We start from the raw sequence: 12051 nt of genomic DNA on the forward strand, positions 1-12051 counted from the left end.
TTATTTTGTTAATTTTGTAGTTTGAAAAGGCGACACACCCCTTTGCATGGCACTGCGTGAGCTGTTTCAGGTTTGGCCAGGAATACAGACTCTATTAATCAGTGTCCAGAACAGCTGCATTTGACAAGTCCCTGTCCGCCAGGCCTAAGCCCTCCAACTGTCTGCGAAGACTCTCCCTGTCTGCCACCTCACTCTCTCAGCCACTCTCTACAGTCTCACCCACTGCTTCCTGCTGGTATTATCCAAATTCCTATCCACAAATTTAGATTCCTGACTGCGCACCTCTCTGATGTGTGATATTTTATGTCTCACAGGTGTCTTCAAACTATCTGAGTAGTTTAGGTGCTTCATTTGAGACACACATGCTGTTCTGTGTATTTATAGTGTTAACTGTTTTATATTTTGCCCGCCAATTGCACTTGATGTCTTATTTTTGAAAAACATATTTACATTTAGTCATTTAGCAGACGCTTTTATCCAAAGTGACTTACAAATGAGGTAAACAATAGAAGCAACTGGCACAACATAAGGACAACAAAAAGTATAAGCGCAGTAAAACTGGTCAAAAGAAATAAAATAAAAAAAAACTCAGCTTTGAATAGCCTACTGTGGTAGGTTAGGTTTTTTTTATAGGTTTTTGTATAAGGATAGAAAGAGTAGAAAAGAGATAGAAGTCAGAACTAATCGGTCAGGTGCTGACGGAAGAGATGTGTTTTCAGCCAATTCTTAAAGATGGCTACAGAATCTGCTGATCTTGTAGCAGCGAGCAGATCATTCCACAAATGTGGAACAGATCCAGAGAAGGTGCGTGAGAATGTTTTTTTCCCCTTTTTGGGATGGCACCACAAGACGTTGTTCGTTTTCAGAGCGTAGGGATCTGGCAGGTACATAAGTCTGTATTAGCGAGTGAAGATATGGGGGTGCCGAACCAGTGGTGGTCTTGTAGGCCAATAGCAGAGCTTTGAATTTGATGCGAGCGACTATAGGGAGCCAATGTAACTTAATGAAGAGAGGAGTGACGTGTACTCTCTTCGGTTCATTGAAGACCACTCTTGCCGCTGCATTCTGGATCATCTGTAGAGGTTTGGTGGTGCAGGCTGGAAGTCCAGCCAGTAGCGCATTGCAATAGTCCAGTCTGGACAGGACAACAGCCTGGACTAGGACTTGCGTAGCATGCTCGGACAGGAAAGGTCTAATTTTCCTAATGTTGTACACTGTAAAAAAAAATCCCGTAAAAAACAGATAAAGTACTGGCAGAAAATTACCAGTACATTTTCCTTTATTTTACGGACATTTCCATTAATGCTAAAATGCAAATGAATGCAGTGCAAAATGTAAAATACAGGTAAAACAACTGTAAAAATGAACACGGAAAATTCCTTCATATTAATACAGTATATTGTGCCCTATTTTTACGGCTTTTTTTTAGAGTGTAGAGGATGAATCTACAGGACTGGGTGGTGCTGGCAACATGATCCATTAAATTAAGATGATCATGGATTACCACTCCCAGGTTTCTGGCCGTACTGAAAGGTGTGGTGGTCCATGAGCCTAGTTGAATGGAGAGGTTGTGATGAATCTTTGGGTCAGCCAGGATTACAAGCAGTTCTGTTTTTGCAAGTTTCAGCTGCAGGTGGTGGTCCTTCGTCTTATTTTTGAAAAACTTATTTTTACTGCTGTTGATTCGTTTCCATGTTCCAGGCAGACGTATCATCTTATTCTTGCCGCTGCACTGCAAAATCAAAGCTACACAGTAACATTATCAAACTGTCCATCGTATCATTGCTTCCCCATCTAATCTCTGTCTCTAACACAAATTTCATGCGCTTACCATCTGATGTAGATAAAAAAAGGAAGTCAACATTTCTCCTGATGTATCATCCCTCGGCCAGGTTTATTTTTTTCTTTTCATCCTTTCATACTACCCACGTTGCTTTAATACATTGTCTGTCACGCAGGTTGCCCCTGCGATTCTTTGATCTGGTCTTCCTCTGTCTGCATCTGACGCTCTAGTCTGCTGCCCTCTTGTCTAGCCACTCTCAGAGAAAGCCCTTTGCCCCTTCTTTCTGGGTCGCTCTGCTTCCCTTTGGTCACGCTAATGGAGCCCACCCTCAACGCAGAACCGCTGCCGAAAACCAGTTTGGCCTTTTGGAATTGTGAGTTGAGCATCTGTCTCCACTCCAGAGAGGCCTACACAGTGATTCCATAGACCCTAGGGCCACCAACTTATTAGATGGCCCATTCCTGTGCGTCACGTGACATTATCCAAACCTCGGTAATATAATTAGATACACGCCGGATTACGTCACATGTTGGGACAAACGCATCCAAGCTTTAAGATTGTTTTGAATGGTTGGCGTTGCAGATTTTTGGCTGTGTTTACTCCGCTGAGCATTTTGAAAACCCTCCCACATGGGATGTCTTTTATAATACCAGCCTTAACTACATTTGCATATCATTTTTCTCGCTTGGCTCTGTTTCACACTTGCTGGTGTCTAGACAGAGATTATTTTTAGTTCCTTCGCAGGAATTCACCAGCTACAGACAAAGACTTGGAACACAGTGTAGTGATCTTTGTTATAATGACTTTTGAAAAGGGGGGTGGGGGATGATATCCTCTTTAAAATATTTTCCCAGTTGTGTTCACTCACCAAAGTTTGCCTCATCATTTAAGTCCCCTCAGTCGAGCCTGAATCTAAAATTGTAATGCATGACTCTTCGGGAAACCTTGTTTTGTTTACAAGGAAAACAAAGCGCATCGGGCTCTAAAAGAGCGTGTTTTCTTTAAGTGGCGAATGTTTTGGTCTCCCTCCGTTCAAACGGCCAAACAATCTCAAGCTTTCACAACCTGTTGAAGGGGCTTGCCCCTGTAGAAATGCAACAGATGTTCCCTCGACATCCATCTGGTCCTGGTGATCCAATACTGTGCCACACTGTGAAGGGCTATTCTTTTTCTTAACAGTTTTAGCTTGTCCCCAGTCAGGGGGCCAATATCCTATGCTTTATGCATGACCAGGACACTGTGCCACCGGTGGGTTTTCTCAACGTCCCAGGATTAAAAATAAACACAGTAGTCTCTCTCACCCCGAGTTAGTCTTGACAACAGGACTGGGAACAAAAGCCAGCCAGCGGGTTTTTGTTTGTGTTCCCCTATTTATGTTTTGATGAGGGGAGGAAAGTGACATTCGACCGGGGTTAATTTAAAGATGTTTTCCTGTACATGTCAGGGTTCTCAGCATGGCACCACACACGTTCTCGGTAAAGCAAACAACATGTGTGAGCTATTAATGATATCAGCTGTGGTGGGAAACCCAGATAAGAGCAAAATATTACTCTTTGCAGAGGTAAATAATCTGTCTTCCTCCTCAGCTTTAAATCTTATTGAACCCTTTGTTAGGTGGTGGGCCATTGCAACAATAAAGAAAAATTGAAAACCACCTAAACAGTAATCTACAGTTTTTAAATATTTTTCAGACTTCTGTTTTGTTCTTTTTTATTGAAATTGAAGTGCCACTTTTAAAACTTTTGAACAAAAAAGAGTTTCCTGAGAAGCTTATTTGAACACGTTTACGTTTATTATGCTATTGAAGTAAGACAACAACACTTCTGAATAAATTTAAGGTAATTAATTAATGAAAATTAACACAATCAGTTAATTCATTGTTATGAGTAGCTAATATGTGTGCTTTTTCCCCAATATATATATATTTTTATATTATATAAAATATTTTACAGACCACTAGTGATCCATGGACTACAGTTTGAGTCTAAATGTCTGCTCTTTTGGGCTGGTTCGCACGATTCTGTGTCTAATGACACGGACAAGAGGTTTGGTCACTTCGCTAAACATTCTCCATTGAGCTTGTCATTCAAGCTGTTTGTGCTGCTTTAGAGGATTTCTTTCTCTTCCGTACTTCTCTCTTCCCATCTTTTCTTCCTCTCATCTTTTGACACTATGATGGAGATGTGTGTCCCAGGTGGCCCACTCATCAAAACAACAAGGGATCTGGCTCCTTATTTCAGACAAAAACATCAAACTCTTTGTTGCCCAAAGGAAGAGATGTGGATGAGGATTTACCCCAGAGAATCTGCCCTCCCCATTGCCCACCAAAAGCCGTCTCCGCCCCCTGCCGTCAAAGAGAAATGTCAATCAAACAAGGCCATGAGGTCTGTTGAAAAGGTCATCCAGTGGTGGTCACTTCAGCCATTGTGCTTCTATCATGAATGGAAGAGACAATCCAATGTGTCCAACTGACCTCACTTTGGACAAACTCCCCCTTTAGATGTATACTGAGATTTAGACGTCCAGACGCAACACTGCAATTGTTCGTGTTACAAAGTTGAGAGGCCTGGAGTTCTTCAGAAGATGTGACTACCTAATGAGTATGAGCAACACTTTAGGGTTTTCTGATATGTCTAAATATTTAGTTCTTCTAAGAAAATGTTTCTTTTCCAAAAAACATTTTTGATATATTTTGATATATTGCGTAGCCAGATGAGGTTATCTGCTGTTATTTACAGAATCGTCAGTTTATTTGTCTTATTTTAGTACGTGTTTAAGTGATTATTATCACTAATGACTTAATCGTTAAATCAATAATTACAACAATATAGACAATAACATGAAACCCGCAATTACATGGACAGAGAGATAGCAAATAACCTCTAGGCAATAAAGCACAGAATGTGAATCTTACCACGGGACACTCAGTTTATCAGTCCTTATCATGTTGTAAATATTTGATTACCCCAATTCAAATTGTCTGTTTGATGTCCTCCAAGGCTCTGTTCCAAGCACCGTAGGTGGATTATTTCATTTTATCCAAACAGTTTACACCAGGCTGCAGCCTCACTTATGACACTATGTGGGCAGCTTATAGCTCACAAATACAAATGAAGCATGTGGTTTAAAGAAAATGTGACTTCTTAATCTACATCGCAATCTAGTAAACACGCAATGTCCAGGGACAGGAGACACCTGTGCTTTACAAAGTAAACCGAGGCTTTGAGAATGATCAAAATATATTAGGGATATAGCAGGTCAGATTTTGCATTGGTGACTCAACTGGCAGTGAACAGGAAGTTCTCAAAACATGTTTTGAAATGAAAGTGACTGAGGCCACAGCAGGTGTTTGTAAAAGTAGGTTAAAAGAAATGAGGTGTTTTGAAGCATGTAATAGAGGATGAGGTACATTCACTAGGAAAATACAGTAGTTTTTCATTCACTTTCTAGAGAGAGGCAATAGATGATGAAAACAGGCCCAGGGTGATAGACAGAATGGGGGTCTTAAGGGGGATAAGATTAGGGTTAAGAGCCAGAAAAGGTCAAATAAGAAACCAGTTCACACCCACTCTTCTGATGCCTAAAATACTGAGTGAAGGCATGGGAAAAGATGTCTAAGACATTAACAGCATACATATTTACACATCAAACAGCTGCCTGTTTGATATGTTTTGGCTTAATGAAATATTCAAACAAATCTAATGATGGAACCCATTCACTGACAGAAGCAGAACTTCTGTCCATCTAATGCATGGACCCCGAGGAGCTTCTTTACATTCAGGATATAAAATCTGACTAAACAAATCTAAAAATTATACACGGTAAATAAAAAAATAAAAAAGATTCTGTTTTTCTTGCAAATTTGCGGTCTTTTTCTGTAATTTCTGATGGTTTTTGACCGTAAAATAGACTGCAGAAAAAATGAGTAATGAAACGGGATTTGAGGCACCAGAAATGTACCGTAAAAATAACAGTTTTTCTTGTAAATGTGCAGTCTTTTCCCTGTATTTCAAAAATATGTGAACCATCTGTTAATTAAACAGTATAAAAAATGACAGTTTTTGGACATTATCCGTGAAAAATCTGTAAAAAATACCAGTAAAAATCTGGTAATAGTGTAGCTTTAAATATGTACAAAACTAAATTAGTTTGATATCATTACAAGTTATATTTCTGTGTGGCAAGTCATTGTTTCCCTTCAATACGTAATCAAACTCAGCTGCCTAACAATCTGTGCTATAGTTTTGACTTGTTACTTTTACATTGTCATTTACAGTTAGGTTATGACACAGGTAGAAATGTGTTTAATGAAGGTCTAATAACACCTTAACATTACAAATAGGAAATAACAACAGCGATTATGATTACAGTATTTGCATCAGACAATTTTACACATGACGTTAAGGTAACAAAATTGAGTCCAATGTCATAAAATTATTATTGATATCTATAATTGATCTATAATTGATAATTATATGGTCTAAAATTGTCTTGTTCAAAATCAGAATAGAGCTGAGGTGAAGGGACACTGCTATCAAGGATTCCCTCTAACTGTCTCACAGGTTGATGTCTATACAGACATGGACAGACTGAATTCTTCAAGCATGTCAGGCTGTTTCACATACACAAGATTAAGTAGCAAAAGTGACATCCAAGACCAATCGGGCCACCCAGGAGAACTGCAACCAGCGGAAAGGCTGTCAGAGCCCCCCTTTACACCATTAATCTTCAAGCTTCTCCTGTGCTGCCAACTCGCATCTCCTTCAAATGGGACAGGAGAGAGGGAGAGGGAGGGAAAATGGAGAGAATTCACTCTGTTTTTTCTTCTTTTTCTTTCCCATAGATTACCTCTTAAAGAGTAATGCTGATCAGTTTCTTAACTGGTTTGATGTCTGCTTTGAAAAGTTTGCTCTGAATGCTTTTTATCACTATGCAGTTAAAAATAATGTCAGAAGATAATATTCTGAAACATTACAAAATTATCAAAACAGCACAGGACAGCCTCAACCACACCTTATGTGGCAAATTATGAAAGGGTATTCCAGCACTGAAATGTGGGGATGGTCCTCGGACCCCTCACTTCTTTTACTGATCAGTTGGTACTTTGATCTTAAAGAAGATTCCCCAGCCTCATATATTACCTAATGACTATGAATGGTGAAATAAAAGTAAAAGAAGCATCACGGGTGATAAATAGCGGAAAATGAGTGTGTTATGCTGTGGCATGCCTCAAGTCCCAAGAGAGGGCTCCTTTGCTTCAGTCTAGTCCTGAGAACTGAAAAAGAAATCGACCCGTCTAAAATGAGCCTTTGAAGAGACCTGAACTCAAATTAAGAGACATGCCATGGATTCTTTCTTCTGTTTCTTTTTTCCTTTTTGTAAGAGCCTTTTACTATTGGTGGGGGTATGGAGGATGGCTAGCCTATATTTGTCAAATAATTCAATTTTACTTTTTATCTGACAAACAGGTGAAAGACATTTTGTTTTCATTTGATGTGTTATTCAATATTAAATTATTCAAGAGTTCTTTAACAAGATATACTTTTTAAAGATGTTTAATGACTTTAGTTATTGTTGTAAAGCCACCCAGTTTTTTCCGTGTAATGTTTTTTCTTTATATTTTTTTGTTATACATAAATATAATATCACTTCATACAAACACAACTGTCATCTTATTAGTTCTTAGCTGGACACACGTCAAAACGCTTCAAAGTTCGCACTTGCTTGTTATCAATGTGTGAAATACGAATCGCGTAGGTTTGGACCCGTTGTGTTGCCGTACAGCTCACATACGATGTCAACATGGCGTCCTCAATGTCACTCTTTGGTTTAAGCCGATTTATCTCTCTTACATCAGTCACAAAAACATTTGTGAACCCTGCAAGGTAATAACTAACAATTTAAACAATTGTTCTGTGTTTGTGTAGGAAAAAAATGCATGTCGACGTGGCTTACGTGGCTTTTTAGTACGTCTAAATGCCACAGTTAGCCGGTTAGCTGACTAAACAAAACAATGTGACATTTGTTAACGTTAGTCAAAATGCTTCTGTTTTAGAAGTACGAAACACTGGAAAACATTCCGAACGTGGACAATACTTTGAAGTTACTAATGTAACGTGTTATGTTAGCATACTAACAAACATATCTTAAGAACATGCAATGCCCTCCTGTCATTTAGGATAATATCGATCAATAACAGGGAGTCTGAATTAATGTTATATTAGTAATAAATAACATTATGAACCCTTTGTGCATGGGAATTGATTTATATTAAGATACCTGTCAGAGTGTGATTTTCATATGTAACTTACCGATATGTGATTTTTTTATGAAGGCTAACGTAACTGTTACAGTTCTGTTTGTTTAATGGTAAAGAGAATATTATACAGTTCGTTCACACAGGGTCACTCGTGTGTCATGGCAGTATTATAATTCAAGTTTTAATCAGTCCTGACGTTGACAACTTGGCAAGTATTTGTTATTTTGGCCATTTTTGTATAATGTTTTAGGTGCGCATAACGGTTTACGCACTGTTGGTTACACCAGTTCCATTAAACCCAAATGCAGTTTTAAATTGTGTGCTTATTTTTTTACTGTAGTTGTGTATTTTCTCTCAATTTTATATTCAGTTGTCTGGCTCAGTAATAGATTATTGTCTGTGGTCACATCCTACTTGTACACGTCTATTAGTCAGACTGCTCATCCTTAACTCATAATTAGGGTTGTGTATCCTTTGGGTTTTTTCCGATACCGGTGCCAAATCGACACTTTTAAAACGGTACCGTGCCTTAATCAATACTCCAATAATCAAAACCAATTTGACCAATAATCAAAAAAGAGCCACAAAACACTGGTGGATGACATTAAAGAACAAAATGTTCAATTAAAAAATATTGATTAAATAAAAAAATAAAAAACACAACAAATTCACAATTAAAGTTTTAAGTGAATGTGCAATGAGCATGGACATTAACATTGCTAGACACTAACATTGCGAGAAAGTTGTTATAGCGTTTACTGTTTACCTTGTTTACCCTCCAGCTGCAACTAAATGCTTGCCAAAGTTGTATTAAATATGGGCAGAAAATGCGTTGAATATATCAACAGATGAAGTCCATTTACAAAGAGCCTTCTTGGCTACATTATATGTGCATTATTTTAAAAACAGACAGTATGTATAATGAATAAGTATAATTATTTGCCTATACATGCAGTCAGAGTGAAGAGCTTGACAGACTGCATGTCTAGAGATCAGACTAACAGGTGATGATATAAGGTTTTAGCACTTTCACTGCTGTATCTCGCTTGTCTTTCTTGTCAAATGCGTTACTGTGTTAAGAACGAGTTCCACGGCACGCAGCATGCGCTTCATTGATTTTAAACGCGCGCAACAGCTTCATTGTGATCGCTACGCATGTGCGTTTCGAATTAACGTTACTTTCACTTTAAAACTTGCCTTATGCGGCGGTTGAAGTTAAAGACTGCGCCCTGTGATGAAGGAGAGATGAGAGCGCGCATTACAACTGTCTTTCACTATGATGAATCCACGGACCATACGCGTTCCGATCCGTGCGGATCACAGATCATTCGCGATCCGTTTAACTATTGTATAAGATGTGTTGGATTTGTATTATCTGAGCTTTCCAACTTTCATTCACATGAATGAAGGCAAATGTCTCAATCAACGGCTCAGTCAGCATGTAAGTGGCACCGAAATCTGCGTTTTGATTCGCTACATAGTACCCAACCCTACTCATAATAGGGTTAAACAAAATAAGGCTCAGACAAATGTTTATTTAATAAGCCTTAGTAAGCAGACTTAACATTTACGTGGCATTCTGGTACACCGGTTTAACCAAATTGTCAAGATTAGGTCTAAATGCAAAAGTTAAATAATCTGATTTAAATCAAAGCACATTGATCCACCACCAAAAGCCCCATATTAATGTCTATGATGGTTATGGCTATGCATACAATTCTGTTCACCACAATACAAAGACAATTAAATTGCGTCAAATGCTCGTATGCCTAGGTGATTTGTTTTTTTAGCGTTTGTCCTAAACTATTTTAATTATGTGGTCTAATTGTTGTCTCTGTAAGTTAATGTTGTGTTCCAGTGTGTATTCTCTTCTGCTTCTCTTTGTTTTTCTTACATGTCCTTGACTATTAGTTAGCCCCCCTTTACTATTCAGATTCACATTCCGTTTATAGAGGCGGTGAGTGTAGATTGGGTGGCACCAATGGCTGTTTTTTGCTAACTGGCTTATATTGGAGCTTGCCAGAAACTCAGCAGGCAGAATTAATAGGGCCCAAGATGAGAGCTGTCTACTCTGTGGTTGTTTACTTAAAACAGTTTTTGCATGTTTTTGTCTACTTGTTATCTCTATTTAAAAAAATATTCTTGCTATTTTGCAGGTCAGTAAGCACATCTGGATGGAGGCTGGTAGATCAACAAGGACAGGGATCCCAGCTCATCACTGTGGATGAGAAACTGGTATGCCTCAAAGACTGCTGCTTTGGGTGATACAATAACAATTCTCAATTCGTTTAACATAATATTTTACAAAAGAAATCTATTCTGAAGTTAGATCTTCGAAATTTTTATGTCCTTGCCTTGGTAAGACAATAATGACCTTGTGTACCTATCAGACTTCAGACGTTTAGCTGGCTTAAATGTGTTGGACGAGTTTGGCAATGTGGGGTGTTTGGGTGGACTCAGACTATCTGATTGTGTCTGAGTGGGCAAGTACACCCCGCCTTAATATAGTAGGGGCCACTCTAAAGTAAAGCTGCAAAAAGAGGGCCCCAAAAAGAGGAGGTTGAAAGAAAGAGGGGGAACATTGTATGACAGTAGCAGACACACAGGAAGACGATGGCTGTCCTTTTATAATTGGCCACAGAGCTTTTATTGTTGATCTGTCAGTAAAGGCGAGCTTCGCCCATTGAGCAAGAACTTTGGTTGTGCAAGGTTCTGACTACCTGTTTTATTCAAAAAACGATTTTAAACCTACTCGAGTTTCTTCCAATTATATGATTTTTTTCTTCCTTTAGAGACCTAAATAATGTTATGTTGGTATACTGCTTCGTCTCTCTGAATTACAGTTTGCTTCAATAAGTAGTTCATGCTGTGCTTAGGGAAAATTCAAGTTAGTATTTTGATTCTCAGTCAAATAGTTTGAATTAGGGGCAATGCACCTTTAGCATTTAAAATTATTATTAAAGGAAACATTTATTTTATTTTATTTAAAAAATAAAATAAAACTAGGATTTAATTTAATTTTTTGACATTTTTGGCTTTTTCACAATTTTCCTGTGTAATAAAAGCTGGTGACTTCTGAAGATGGTCAGTGATCTGAGGTCGTAGAATGTCTTGTAGAATTTATTCAGGGTCAAACAAGAAAACACGTTCCTTAGACCTAATATAAATTCTAGAAGACATTTCTTTGGAACTCAAATTTTCATGCTTTACCCTGAGATTTATCACCGAAACATGGAGACACGTTGACCAGGATAAAAGGGCAGGGGGGAAGCATCAGATTTAGCACAACCAGAGCTTTACTAAGATATTTTAGCTTTCACTTCAAACCAAATTTTACAATAATGATTTTTAAAGAGAGTGATTGGAAAGGTTAATTGCAGGTACTCACAAAAATTTTTTAAAATTATTTTATTATCAACACATATTTGTATTTGCTATTTTTTGTTATTGAGTTATGTGTCAGCAAACCTAAGCATATGTGTTTTTGGCTGTGTATTTATCTTTTTTAATTCTTTTATCACCTTATTGACGGTGGCAAAATAGTGTTCCTGTTGCTCACTTGGTAGGGCAGTGTGCTTCCATTCCGCAGGGAATGCATGTAAGGATAAAATGCATTGTGGTTTTGTATAATAGCTTCTGCAAAATACATTAATGTATAAACATTTTTTATTTTGTACTTGGATAAAATATAAAAGTGTAGTCTCAGTAAATACAAAGTCATAAAGTAATTAAAAGTTGTCAACTATTTTAAGCAGCATTCTGTTTTGAGAACTTAAGAAATATTGCATTTAAAGTAACTTTGGCCTGTTGTGTTCTTTTAAGGAAACTGTTTGCGTAACTTATCTTGAACCTAATTAATCTAAAACCTCAAGTGCCTTTGAACATTAATCTATAATAGCATCACTGTCTAAGATATTTTTGTATATCTAATTTTGAAATGGAGAAAGAAAAGAAAGCCTTGAGCCCCTCGAGTTCTAGTGAAAGTGCTTGCAAATGTCCCAATTTGCAG

The sequence above is a fragment of the Triplophysa rosa genome, linkage group LG2, assembly GCF_024868665.1.
Source record: "Triplophysa rosa linkage group LG2, Trosa_1v2, whole genome shotgun sequence".
Classification (NCBI taxonomy): domain Eukaryota; kingdom Metazoa; phylum Chordata; class Actinopteri; order Cypriniformes; family Nemacheilidae; genus Triplophysa; species Triplophysa rosa.